This window comes from Phascolarctos cinereus, unplaced genomic scaffold (assembly GCF_003287225.1).
Source record: "Phascolarctos cinereus isolate Bilbo 61053 unplaced genomic scaffold, phaCin_HiC Scaffold_726;HRSCAF=1367, whole genome shotgun sequence".
NCBI lineage: Eukaryota > Metazoa > Chordata > Mammalia > Diprotodontia > Phascolarctidae > Phascolarctos > Phascolarctos cinereus.
In genome coordinates, this window is record NW_027556098.1 from 170963449 (window position 1) to 170976607 (window position 13159).

The 13159-nt window shown below is 35.5% G+C and overlaps 1 protein-coding gene across 2 annotated transcripts in view; it reads left to right on the top strand.

Annotated features, from left to right (window-relative positions):
• ACVR2A (activin A receptor type 2A) overlaps window positions 1-13159 on the top strand; it is a 138758-nt gene that overhangs the window by 79958 nt on the left and 45641 nt on the right. The window lies entirely within an intron of this gene.

The window sequence follows — 13159 nt, forward strand, 5'->3', positions numbered from 1 at the left end:
TTCCAGTTCTTTTTCCCCTTATCTCCATTGCTTCTTTCTCAAACACCTGCCTCAGAACTCACCAAGCCACCTTTCTTGATAGGATCTTCTTACTGAGATATAGTGGAACCGGTGAAGACAGTTCTGGCTTATAGTATGAGATTTCTTTGGGAAGAAGTAATAAAATAAACATTTCAGAGGATATACCTATAAGTACTTTATCTTAAGAAAGAGTATCAGAATAACACTGAGCAGTTACCTAGGATAAAGAGTAAGAGCCCTTTGAAGTGCATCTTTTTTGTCTGTGCTAGTTCTTAATTGAATTTCACCTTCTAATACTGTCTCCCAAACCTTTTTAGTGGTAGTTAACTTTCACAGTCTCACTTCTAAGAAAGTTATTGATAGCTTTGTTTTAGGTGATCATATTAAACAAAGTAGGTTTTCCTTACCTTGGATCCCAAGAACATATATATGTGTAATACAGGTTTGTTACTATGGCCCAGAAAGTTGAATGCTTGGTTGTGTTTGTTCTAGATTTCTCTGAACTCTGGGCTGTTTGTGTTTCTTTTGATTTAAAGATCAGATTGCCTTGCCCTTCCGAACTTCTTGCTTTATCTTGGTCGCTGTAATACCTGTAGAATTACTAGCTAAAACTAATTGAAAGAAATGGTCATCTTATAATTGTAGGTCCAAAATAACTTTTTTGCCCTGAAAATTTATTTATATTTCTTCCCCAGAACTTAAAGTAGTTTTTTTAGCATTAGCTCCCTGATCCCTTAATCTACATAAGATTAAAAAAAAGGATACAATGTCCATAAAGTGGTGCTTAGTTTCTAAACTTTTAAATAGCCAGGGTTTTAGGTATAGTAGAAACAGTTGGTTATAGAATTTTATACTTGCTATTAAAAATTGATCGAACCAGTGTTTATTAGACACTTGGCTCTTTGCTAAATTCTTTAAATATCAAGTTTAGGTAAGCCGTAGTTCTTTCCCACATGGAGCTTCTAGCTTAGCAGGGGAAATACGTTACAAACATAAGTAATTAATTTACTACATTACGTGTCAATTGCATTAGAGAGTTGCAAAGCAAAGAATTATTTGAAGTTGGATGGTGAATGTCTTCATTGACCAGAGGAGGAGAGCAAGCAGGGAAGGCTTCATGGAGGATTTGAACTGGTCTTTAAAGGATGGATAGGAGTTCAGTAAGTGAAGAAATGAGAGGAAGTATCCCTGTGTAGAGAACAGTGTGATTGAAGGCTGGCAAGTGAGAAGATGAGCACAAAGCTCATAAAGGGGAGCGAGAGCAGATCAGTTTGTGGAGTGTATAAAGTATGATGTAATGCTGTGAGAAGACCGTAGTAGTTTACAAAGCACCTTTCTAGTAGCAATCTTGGGAGCTAAGTAGTACAAGTATTACTAAGTTCACTCTTATGGATGAGGAAACTGATATTCAGAGGGTTTATGTTCAACATAAATGATAAGTGGCAGACATGGGACTCAAACCCAGGTCTTCTAAGTGCAGTCCTCTTTGTAACAAGCCAAAATGTCCAAAGAACACTTAAAGGCCGTTTGATTTTCTTAGACCTGAAAGAGACTTCAGTTTGGTTAGCCATAGTATATAGTTTGCCCTTTTTTCCCCCCTATAACAACCATTGTTCTTTTATCTTAAGATTTCAAGTCAGGATACATCATATAAAATTGTATAATTGTCTAAAAATGTAACAATCTGGTTTTATAGGTGTGGTCACAGATGATAATGATAATGTGAAAACTTAGTATTTATTTAGATAACATGTAAGGGTTGATTTTCCTGAAAACTAGGAAGCATAGAATTGCCAATTCTTTTGGGGACTATTTGTTTGAAGCTTCAGGCTTTTTTAGTAAATGTACTCAAGATCATCCATGGAGAACCTATGGACAGCTGTCTCTATAGGACTGGATTATTTGTCCTTATGACTTTTACTTTAATGTATTCATTTCACTTCTTTGTTATTGCCTTGATTCCTTATTTTGAAATATGGGGAGGAGAGGGAATAACTTTGGTTTTATGAATTATGTTTAAGTGTATATTCTCATTACTCTCTTATTTAATGTGTTATGAAAGAAGAGTGTTGCCACCAAGCATAAATGAACTGCCCAACCATCACATATACAGCATGGGGCATGTATTAAATATTCTTTGTGCTTTGTGTATAAACATGGGGTTCTCCAGGAACTATTTTAATTTTATCCTACTTATGTAAGATTAAATGGTCTTCTGTTTCAAAAAGTAGACTTTTATTCCATTTAACTTAATGGATATTCCTGTCATCTCAAGATATTTCCCCTGTAGGATGATTAGTGCCATATATAGTACTTACTGCCTTAAGAGTTTACAAGAAGGTTTGTTTTGTACTCTTGTCTCATCATTGGCCTTAAGATACTATGAAACTCTCTTCCTGAAGATACTTCATCAGTATATTCAGTATTTATGGAATGTTTATTATGTGTATAAAACTCTACCAACTTTTGGACTAAATTTCACAGAAGATAATTTTCTTATCTCTAATGATTTAAATACTAAATTGAATGCATTAATGTAAAGCCATACTTTTAACACAATTTAATCCTTTAAAACAATAGTTTCTAAATTAGGGGTCAAGAAGATATGAGAGGATTATTAAAATGTGTATAAATATTCAAATATTAATATACACATACATGTATGTGTATATTTATACACACACATATCCATGTCCATGTCTATGTACATTTATATCCCAGGCTTTTTGGATTGTCTTGCCTGCAGTGCTTCTTGAACTGTACCTGTATATTTTGTCACAAGGTACTTTTCTTCCATTGGAGCAGGCAAGTTTTTTGTGGTAGTCAAGTGAGGGAGGAGCTATAATTTTGTGGGTGGGGGAAGGGAGGGAGGAATGACGGATGGTTACTTTATTCATTGGGGAGGCAGAGTGATTCAGTGGAAGGAGCACTGGATTTGGAGTCAGAGGGCTGGGCTTTAAGTCTTGCTTCTTTGACTTACTTTGTTACCTTAGGTAAGTCATTGCATATCTCTGCCTCAGTTGCCTTATGTGTAAAATGAAGGATGATTCTATGATTATGTTTTTTGAGAAGTTAATTCTGTGTAGCTAATAGCTTGCATTCTATGAACACTTTTACTCCTTCATATCCTTATATTAAAAATTTAGCATTAACATTTGATGTCAGAGAATAGAGATCTTTCTTACATGATTGCCATACATATTTGCTATTTGTTTCTGCAATATTTTTATCCCAAGGAGTTCAATCAGTATAGTAGGCTGTGCAATAATGGTTACTGTTCTCTGTTAAATGTTTTTTTTTTTCCCCAAAGCCTTGGTTAAAATGTAATTGTATATATGACTTGGCACCAAATGAAAGCAGTGATTTTATATTGTGGTTATTATAAGACTTCAGTATTCCAACATGGCAGTGTTCATACTTCAGTATAGCATTGGAAAGCTTGCCTACAACTATATTTGAGTAGAAATTTATAGTGACTGATGAGTGAACACCAACAGCCTTATTTATGCTCTCAGTCCAATTATCTAAGCTTTCCTTTTTCCTCATGGAAGTGGTCAGCAGTCCTTTGGAAAATTTCACAGAAAATTGAACATTCATGTATATTTTTCTAAGAATCTACCTCTGTGAATGATGTTAGGGGATTGTTTTCACCCAGGGCATTTATAGTTGCTGATTGGTTAGCATCATGAGTAAATGGTATAGGATATAAATACCTTTTAGACTGAGCTCTGATAATGAGGGTCTCAAATCATAATATAGAAGATAATCTGCCTTCTGAAATTGAAAAACTAATTAGGCAGAGCTATTGACATGTGAGAGAGGAGTGGGTTTTACTCCCTGTTGCATTTTTTTGTAAATGTGCTCAGATTGTTATGCAACATACTGTCACTCTATCTCAGCAATAAATTGGAGGTGAGGCCTTAACAGTTGAACCTTCTTTTGTTAGGTGAAGACAGTCTAATTCTGATTTTGTGAACCTTGACTGTCAACTGAAGTGTCTTTTAATTCACACTGCACAAATACTTGTCACCTCTTTTGGCCAGTGTGATGGCTTTCTTTGTCTATAGGCAGTGAAATACTTCATAAACATCAGTGGATAAATGAAAGGTAAACCAGTTTTCCTGTGGCCATGAGTCATGGATTTACAAGGATACTGATACATGGACTCTCATTTAAAATAAAACAAAACACCAAACCCAACCTTTTTTGTGGTTGGATATTAATGTAATCTTTATGAGGCTTCTTGCATCTTCTGGACACCCACATACGAGCTTGAGTTCCTTACATGGAAGATTCATATTTGTAGTTGCAAAGAGTTTGACTTTCTCATCAAATGGAATTCGGGCCCCAGCAATTGCTTGCTTTACAGCAACAGTGATGTAACATTAGAGATTGTTTCTAAAACAAATGTGTGAATTGCATCTTAATAGATGACCTTACAGTATTGAAATATGAATGTTTTCTTTCTTCACAACCATCCCAATCAAGTGGTTTTGTTGTTGTTGTTTTTACCATTAGTTAAATGTAACACAATGTCCAGGTTTTTCTCCAAAAAAGATTAATAAAGATGTTGGGATGCCTAACTAACTTATTATAGTGTTTTGCTCAACTCTGAGTTGAGCAAATTCCAATCCTTCTGATTTAAAAAAAAAGTTAATATATTTTGACACCTTAGATTACTATGCACTGGGGAAATCTATGCTGAGCTTTGACACTCCTTTTACTCACTCATATTGAACTTTTGTCCATGGACAATACATAGAATACAACATACCAAGGGTTCAGGAAGAAGTGTTTGGTTTTTTTTTTAAATTGTTAACAAATTACAGTACATTCTTGGTTTTTTCCCCTACTTATTTAGAGGTAAATTATGTGTGAATGTATGGGTAGTCTTGTACTCAGTCATTTCTACTTAAAGATCTGTTATGACATTTGTGCAGAAATGGGCATATTGGTAGATTCACTTAAGTACAATTAAGTACAAAGGAAGCCTTAATTCAAGACTCAAAGTAATTTTTTTTTTGGAGGCAGTTGAGGTTAAGTGACTTGCCCAAGGTCACATAATAAATGTCTGAGGCTGGATAGACTGTCCGACTTCCTGACTCCAGGGCTGGTGCTCCTATCTAATGCATCACCCTAGCTGCCTCAGGACTCAAAGTAATTTTTAAAATACTGAGTTAAAGAACAACTAAAATGATTTAAAAACTCCTTTGTTTAAAAAATAATTTGAGTAATATTTCTTTCCTGCCCCCCCCAGACTTGAATAGACCCCATATGCCTGTTTATTAATGAAATAGGTTTTTGAATGTTAGCTCTGGGGGCTCTTTCTGCCTTACCTAGCCATGTTATGGAAAGGGGAAGGCTGTACTCTTCTTTTTTGTGGACCTGTTTTTGTTGTGTTTTTTTTTTTGCCCCAGTATGCTCTGTTTCTTTCAGATCCATTTCTTTCTGTTAGCTTGGGACTAAACAAATAAATGTTAATTCTTAAATGATAACATGCCTGTCTGTAAAAGGCCAAGAAGCATTTAGAATTTTTTTTTGGTAGTTTCCTAATGGAGTGGGATTTATAGCACCCCACCCTCAGGGTGAATTACAAGAAGATTCTGCTTCAGCTTTTTGGGGCAATACATGGGGTATGATGGAGGGTAGTGTAAATACTTTAATGCAAAGATAACTGATTCTAGATGTTAATTGATTTTGGAGATGTTAGTTGTATGTTGAAGAAGGGGTCCTAGAATTTACTAATATAGTGAGGGAGGCTGGTATATATCTAGGCACCTGGGGGCCAACTTTGCAGCACTTCAGTTGGGTTATGAATATAATATGTCAAGTTAACATTGGAAGTATTTTATTGAAGAATTCATTATACATTAACAATGATAATTGATTTTAAAGGGGCACTTACATTTGCTTTGACGTTTTTGAGATGCGTATTAAAATTCTTATATGTTTTTACTTTTGTTCATGAACTGTATGTTGTTCAGTGAAGTTTTCTTCGTTAAAATGCCTTATTTCAGTAAATATTTGGGAGGGTGTTTTATGAAAAAAGAATAGTGGTCTAAGGGAATAGTTGTACCTTGAGTCAACAATATTTTTGGTGAGTTTACTACAGTTTACAAACAAGTATAAATAATTTTAATAGCCCACAAAGATGTAGAGATGCCTTTCCCCTTCTTAATAACCTGACTTGTATAGCTCTAATAATAAAATAAAAATTCTCCATTGCAGTCTACCATGAATTTTATGGTAGGGTCTGCAGGCAAGGCAGTATCTGAACAGCATTCTTAATAAATGTATTTAGTTATCATCTTTTTGGTGTTAACTCTTTGTTTCAACTAATCTTTCTGTTCCTTTTAAAGCTTGTATTTTTTTAAACAGAAATAACGGTCAGCTAAAATTTTCACTTGAAAATTAGCTGCTTAGGGAATCACTTAGCAAGGGGCACATAATTTTAATAATCATAGGTCTGCTTATTTCCCTTAAATATAATAGATTCTTCATCATTATCACTAAAATAGTAATTTTAAGCTTGCTAAATAAACACTTGGAATCTTAGATTTGGCAGGAACTTTCTAGGTCATTTGCTGAACCCGTACCTGAGCTTAAAGGCTTTGACAAGAAGTCTTCTAGCCTCTTTTAAGACTCCCAAGGGTGGGGAATTCATTACCTATGGAAGCAGTCTATTTAGTTTTTAATAGCTCAGATTGTTAGAAAGTTTTCTCTTTATGTTGAGCTGAAATCTGCGTATCTGTAGCTTTTATTCTTTTCTCCTAATTTTAGTTTCTAGGGCCAAGCATAACTAACAAATTAACAAAGCTAATCCCTCTCTGCCGTATGATAGAACTTTAAATACTTGAAGATGACTACGATGATCCTCCCAATTCTTCATTTCTCCAAGATTTGAAATACTTCCAGTTCCTAAGTCACATCATCATCCACTGAGCATGCAATAGCTTGTCAATATCATATCTAAAATTATGGTTCTAGAACTGAACACATTGCTCCAGATGTCATCTCATCAAGGCAGAATATAGCAGAACTATTTCCTCTTATCTTTTAGATACTATTCTTCTATTAACACAACCTAAGTTTGAATTACAGTGGTGTTATATCTCATTGGCATTTTACTCATGTGGAAAATAACAATTTAAATAGTGTTGAAGTCTGATATTCCACTCATTATAAATGCCTTGTTAGAAATAAGCATAGTCAAATAAATCAAATTGCCACGTCAGCCACATCTAAAAATTCATGTCTCATTCTGCATTTTAGTCTATTGCCACTCTGTCATGACATGGGCAGCATTCTTCATCATCAGACCTCTGGAATTATGGTTGATTATTACATTAATTAGAAATCTTAAGTCAGCCTTTCCGAATTATTTTTATAATATTGATATTATAGTAGAAATTATCCTCTTGGTTCTACTCAATTTTTTCTGCATTAGTTCATGAAGTCTTCCTAGATTTCTCTGAAAACATCTCTTCATTTCTTATAGCACAATAGTATTCCATTACATCAAAATATCAAAATTTGTTTAGCTACTGCTCAATTTGTGGGTACTTCTAAGTTTCTAGTTCTTTGCTATTACAGAGCTTCCTTCTGTTTTCTCCATTTTAAAACTGTTAACAATGGTCTTACTTTTTTTTTGCACATTATTATTGCTAACACTCAAAAACATAGGGAAAAAACACTCCTATAACAAATAAGCAGAGTCAAGCAAAATAAATCCAGACATGTCCAAAAATGCATATTTCTGTCTGCACCTTAAATCAGTTCCCTCTCTTTGCTTCACTATAGCTCCTTTGGAGACATAGCTGGCCATTGGTTTGATTAGAGTTCTTAAGTCTGTCAGAGTTGTTTTTCTTTACAATGCTGTTATCATATGAACTGTTGGTTCTGCTCATTTTACTCTGTGCCAGTTTATACTATACAGGGTTCTGATATCTCTTTTCTCATTTTTTATGGCACAGTGATATTCCATTATGTTCATTTGCCACAATTCAGACATCATACAACTGATGGATCGTCCCCTTTAAATTCATGTTTTTATTTTCTTTTTAATTCCATTTTAGCATAAATAAGTTTGTCTTATTTATAACTATTCTCTCCACGGTATTACCCTCTGCCTTACTCCTCTACCCTTTTGTCACCTGTTTCTTTGTTGAGGTTAGTATATTTCTGTATCTGTGTGTGTGTTTTCAACCCTTGTTTGTCCATTTCAGATAAGAGTGAGTTTCATCTAATGCCCTCTCCCCCATCTCTTCTGTTTGTGTACTCTTTTAACTCCAGTATGAAAAATGGCATGTCACAATTCTCTCTCCTTCTCCTACATAGCATATCGCTCCTTTTACTTTCCCTCTCTATACCCTCTTAAAAGCCTTAAAACAGAAACAATCCAACCTCATGTACTATGTGCTTATTTTATTTCTTCAGTACTTGAAGACATTAAAATTAGAATGTTAACACTGAATCATTGTGCAGCCTCTTCCATTGCTCTAATAAAATTATCTTTCTAGGTCCCTTTTGACTTCTGAGTTTGAGTTTCAAAATTCCTTTTAAAACCTTAGTATTTTTATCAGAAATGCTTAAAAGCATTAAAGATTCATTTTTTCCCCCTGTAGGATTATACTGAGTTTTCTGGGGTAAGTTATTCTGGGTTGTAAACTCATATTTTTTTGACTTTTGGAATTTTGTATTCTAAAGATCTCCTCTGGTTTGTAAGTAGAAGCTGCCAGGTCGTGTGTGATCCTAACTAGTGTTTGAGCTTCTTTCTGGATATGTGTAGTATTTCCATCCATCCATCCATTTATTTATCTTTGTTTATTCATCTGTCTATTCACTCATTCATTTATTTATTGACGTTGAAGCTCTGGAGTTTGGCTATGATATTCTTAGGACTTTTCCTTAAAGTTTTTGTTTTTTCCAAGAAATGATCAGTGAATTTTTTCTGTCTTCATTTTATTCCTTGTTTCTAAAAATCTGTGTGCTTTTCATTTGTGATTTCTTGAACTATAGTGTCTAAGCTTTAAAAAAAATCATAGTCTTCATGGAATCCAGTGATTTTTAAACTATCTCTCCTTTACCTGATTTGTAGGTCAGTTGCTTTTGATACCCGATATCATTTATTTCCTTCTGTTTTTCAGTCTTTTGATTTTGTACTAAGATTTCTTATTCTGTCATGGAATCACTGATTTCTATTTTGTCTAGCTTTCAACGAGTCCAAGTTCTAGAGTTAATTTTACCACTTTCTATCCTAAGGTACTTACTTCTTTTCCTTCCAATTCTTCCTTAATTTTTTTGTATCTTGCTTCATCTAGGTAGTCATGTAGTACTTGTTAAAAGATCTTTTATTTCCTTTGTGTCCATTTGCAGTTGTTAAGGTGTTATTCTGTAGGTTGATTATTTTGGGGTCTGTAGTAATTATTTTTTTGGAGAGATGGGTTGGACAAAATACATATTTTTTAATTTTATTTATTTATTATTAGTTTTCAACATTCACTTCCACAAAATTTTGAGTTCCAAATTTTCTCCCCATCTCCCCCCTCCCCCACCCAAAAAAGTGTGCATTCTGATTATTCCTTCCCCCAATCTGCCCTTTCTTCTATTCCCCCCCAACACACACTTCTCTTATCCCCTTCACCTTCTATTTTCCTGCAGGGTAAGATAGATTTCTATACCCCATTGTCTGTGTAACTTATTTACCAGTTACATGTAAAAACAATTTTTAACATTCGTTTTTAAAACGTTGAGTTCCAAATTCTCTCCCTTCCTCTCTTCCCACCCACCCTCATTGAGAAACCAAGAAATTCAGTATAGGTTACAAAAGTGTAGTCATGCAAAACACTTCAATAATAGTCATGTTCTGAAAGGTTAACTGTATTTCCCTCCATCCTATCCCACCACCCATTTATCCTATTCTCTCCTTTGACCCTGTCCCTCCTCAAAAGTGTTTGTTTCTGATTACTCCCTCCCTCAATTTGCCCTCCCTTCTATCACTACCTCTCACCTTTTTTTAGTCCTCTTCCCGCCTACTTTCTTACAGGGTAAGATAGGTTTCCATACCCAATTGAGTGTGTATATTATTCCCTCCTTAAGCCAAATCCAATGAGAATAAGATTCACTCATTCCCTCTCACCTTCCCCCACATTCTCTCCACTGTAAAAAAATTTTTTTGCCTCTTTTTTTGAGATAATTTACCCCATCCTACCTGTCCCTTTCTCCTTCTCCTAGTACATTCCTCTCTCACCCCTTAATTTTATTTTTTAGATATCATCCTTTCATATTCAATTCACTCTCTGCCCTCTGTCTAGATATATATTCCCTCCAATGACCCTAATATTGAGAAAGATCTCATGAGTTACAAATATCATCTTTCCATATGGGAATGTAAAGAGTTCAACTTTAATAAGTCCCTTATGATTTCTCTTTCCTGTTTACTTTTTCATGCTTCTCTTGAGTCTTGTATTTGAAAGTCATTTTTTCTATTCTCGTTTTTTCTCAAGAATGCATTAAATTCCTCTTCATTATTGAATGCCAATTTTTCTCCCTCATTGATTATACTCAGTTTTGCTCTGTGTGGGTGATTATTGGTTTTAATCCTAGCTCCTTTGATCTCCAGAATATCATATTCCAATCCCGCTGATCCCCTGATGTAGAAGCTGCTAAATCTTGTGTTATTCTGATTGTATTTCCACAGTGCTTTAATTGTTTCTTTCTGGCTGTTTGCAGTATTTTCTCCTTGACTTGGGAACTCTGAAATTTAACTATAATATTCCTGGGAGTTTTCCTTTGGGGATCTCTTTCAGGAGGTGATTGGTGGATTCTTTCATTTTCTATTTTACCCTCTGGTTCTAGAATATTAGGGAAGTTTTCCTTGATAATTCCTTGAAAGATGTCTAGGCTCTTTTTTTGATCATGGCTTTCACGTAGTCTAATAATTTTTAAATTATTTCTCCTGGATCTGTTTTCCAGGTCAGTTGTTTCTCCAGTGAGATATTTCACATTGTCTTCTATTTTTTTTTCATTCTTTTGGCTTTGTTTTATAATTTCTTGATTTCTTATAGAGTCATTAGCTTCCATTTGCTCCATTCTAATTTTTAAGGAATTATTTTCCTCAGTGAGCTTTTAAACTTCCTTTTCCATTTGGCCAATTCCTCCTCATTGGCTTTTTGGACCGCTTTTGCCATTTGGTCTAGTTTATTTTTTAAGGTGTTTTTTTCTTCAGTATAATTTTGGGTCTCCTTTAGCAATCTGCTGAGTTGTTTTTCATGATTTTCTTGCATTACTCTCATTTCTTTTCCCAATTTTTCCTCTGCTTCTCTTACTTGACTTTCAGAATCCTTTTTGAGTTCTTGCATGGCCTGAAACCAATTCTTATTTTTCTTGGAGGCTTTGGATGTAGGAACTTTTGACTTTGTTGTCTCCTCTGAGTGTATCTTTTTTTTTTTTTGGTTAAGCAATGAGGTTAAATAACTTGCCCAGGGTCACACAGCTAGTAAGTGTTATATGTTTGAGGCCGGATTTGAACTCAGGTCCTCTTGAATCTAGGGCCAGTGCTCTATCCACTGCGCCACCTAGCTGCCCCTTGAGTGTATCTTTTGATTTTCCCTGTCACCAAAGTAAGATTCTATAGTCTTGAGGTTTTTTCCCATTGTTTGCTCATTTTCCCAGCCAGTTACTTGACTTTTTAACCCTTTGTTGAGGTATGGCTCTACTTCAAGTGTGGAGGGCATATTGTCCCAAGCTTCAGGGGTTTTGTACAGCTGTTTTCAGAGATATTTCTAGGGATCTCTAAGTTTTCAGTTCTTGTGAATCTATGTAGTTTCAGTTCTGTGATCTAAGAAGAGGTGTTTACTCCTTTCCTGGCCTGTGCTCTGGTCTATGAGTGACCGGAATCACTCTTTTCTGACCTGGAAGTGTGAAGAGGTTTCCCTCTTCACTGCTGCCAAAAGCTCTGTTATGCCAGTGCTCCTCCTCACTCCAGGACTGTCACCCAGATCCAGGTGTGGACAAAGTAACAGAATCCTGCCTGGGCGCAGCAAAGAGACCCCTGTAATCTTCTTCCAATCCCTTCTTCGATCCCTTTACTCTTTGGAGGCTGAGAGCTCCAGAAGCAGCTGCTGCCACTGCCTGTGCTGGGGTCAGGGCTAGATTGTGCTCCTCTCACCCAGATCCAACAGACATTTCCTGCTGACCTTCTAAGTTGTGTTTGGTGTCTGTGGGTTGAGAAGTCTGGAAACCGCCACAGCTGCCAGTGATTCAGTCCCCTGAGGCTGGGGCCTAGTCTATGCTGGCACAGCCCATATGGACTGTGTTTCTCTGGACAGCCCAGTGCAACAGACTTGTCCACTTGACCATCCAGGTTGTCTTGGGCTGTTTCACTCTGTCTTTTTGTGGGCCCTGTTTCTCTAGAATTTGTTTAGAGTCAGTTCTTTTCTTTTTCTTTTTTTAATTAAACAATTCATTTATTAATTTTTAGTTTTCAACATTCACTTCTATAAGATTTTGAGTTTCAGATTTTCTCCGCCCTCCCCAAGATGGCATGCGGTCTGATATAGGCTCTACTTATACATTCATATTAAGCATATTTTCATATTAGTCATGATGTAAAGGAGTATTAGAACCAATGGGAGGAACCATGAGAAAGAAGAATCAAAACAAAGCAACAAAAGAAAAGGAGAGTAGATAGTATACTTCCATCTGTATTCAGACTCCATAGTTCTTTTTCTGGGTGTGGATAGCTTTTTCCATCATGAGTCTTTTGGAGTTTATCTTGGAGTTGTCTTAGATCCTTGCATTGCTAAAAAGAGCTAAGTCGATCAAAGTCAGTCATCACATAGTGTGGCTGTTACTATATACAGTGTTCTCTTGGTTCTGCTCACTTCACTCAGCATCAGTCCATACAAATCTTTCCAGGCTTTTCTGAAGTATGCTTGCTCATCATTTCTTATAGCACAATAGCAGTCCATTACATTTATATACCGCAGCTTGTTCAGCCGTTCCCCAAATGATGGGCATCCTCTCAATTTCCAATTCTTTGCCACCACAAAAAGAGCTGCTATAAATATTTTTTGTACATATTGGTCCTTTTCCCATTTTTATGATCTCTTTGGGATACAGATCTAAAAGTGGTATG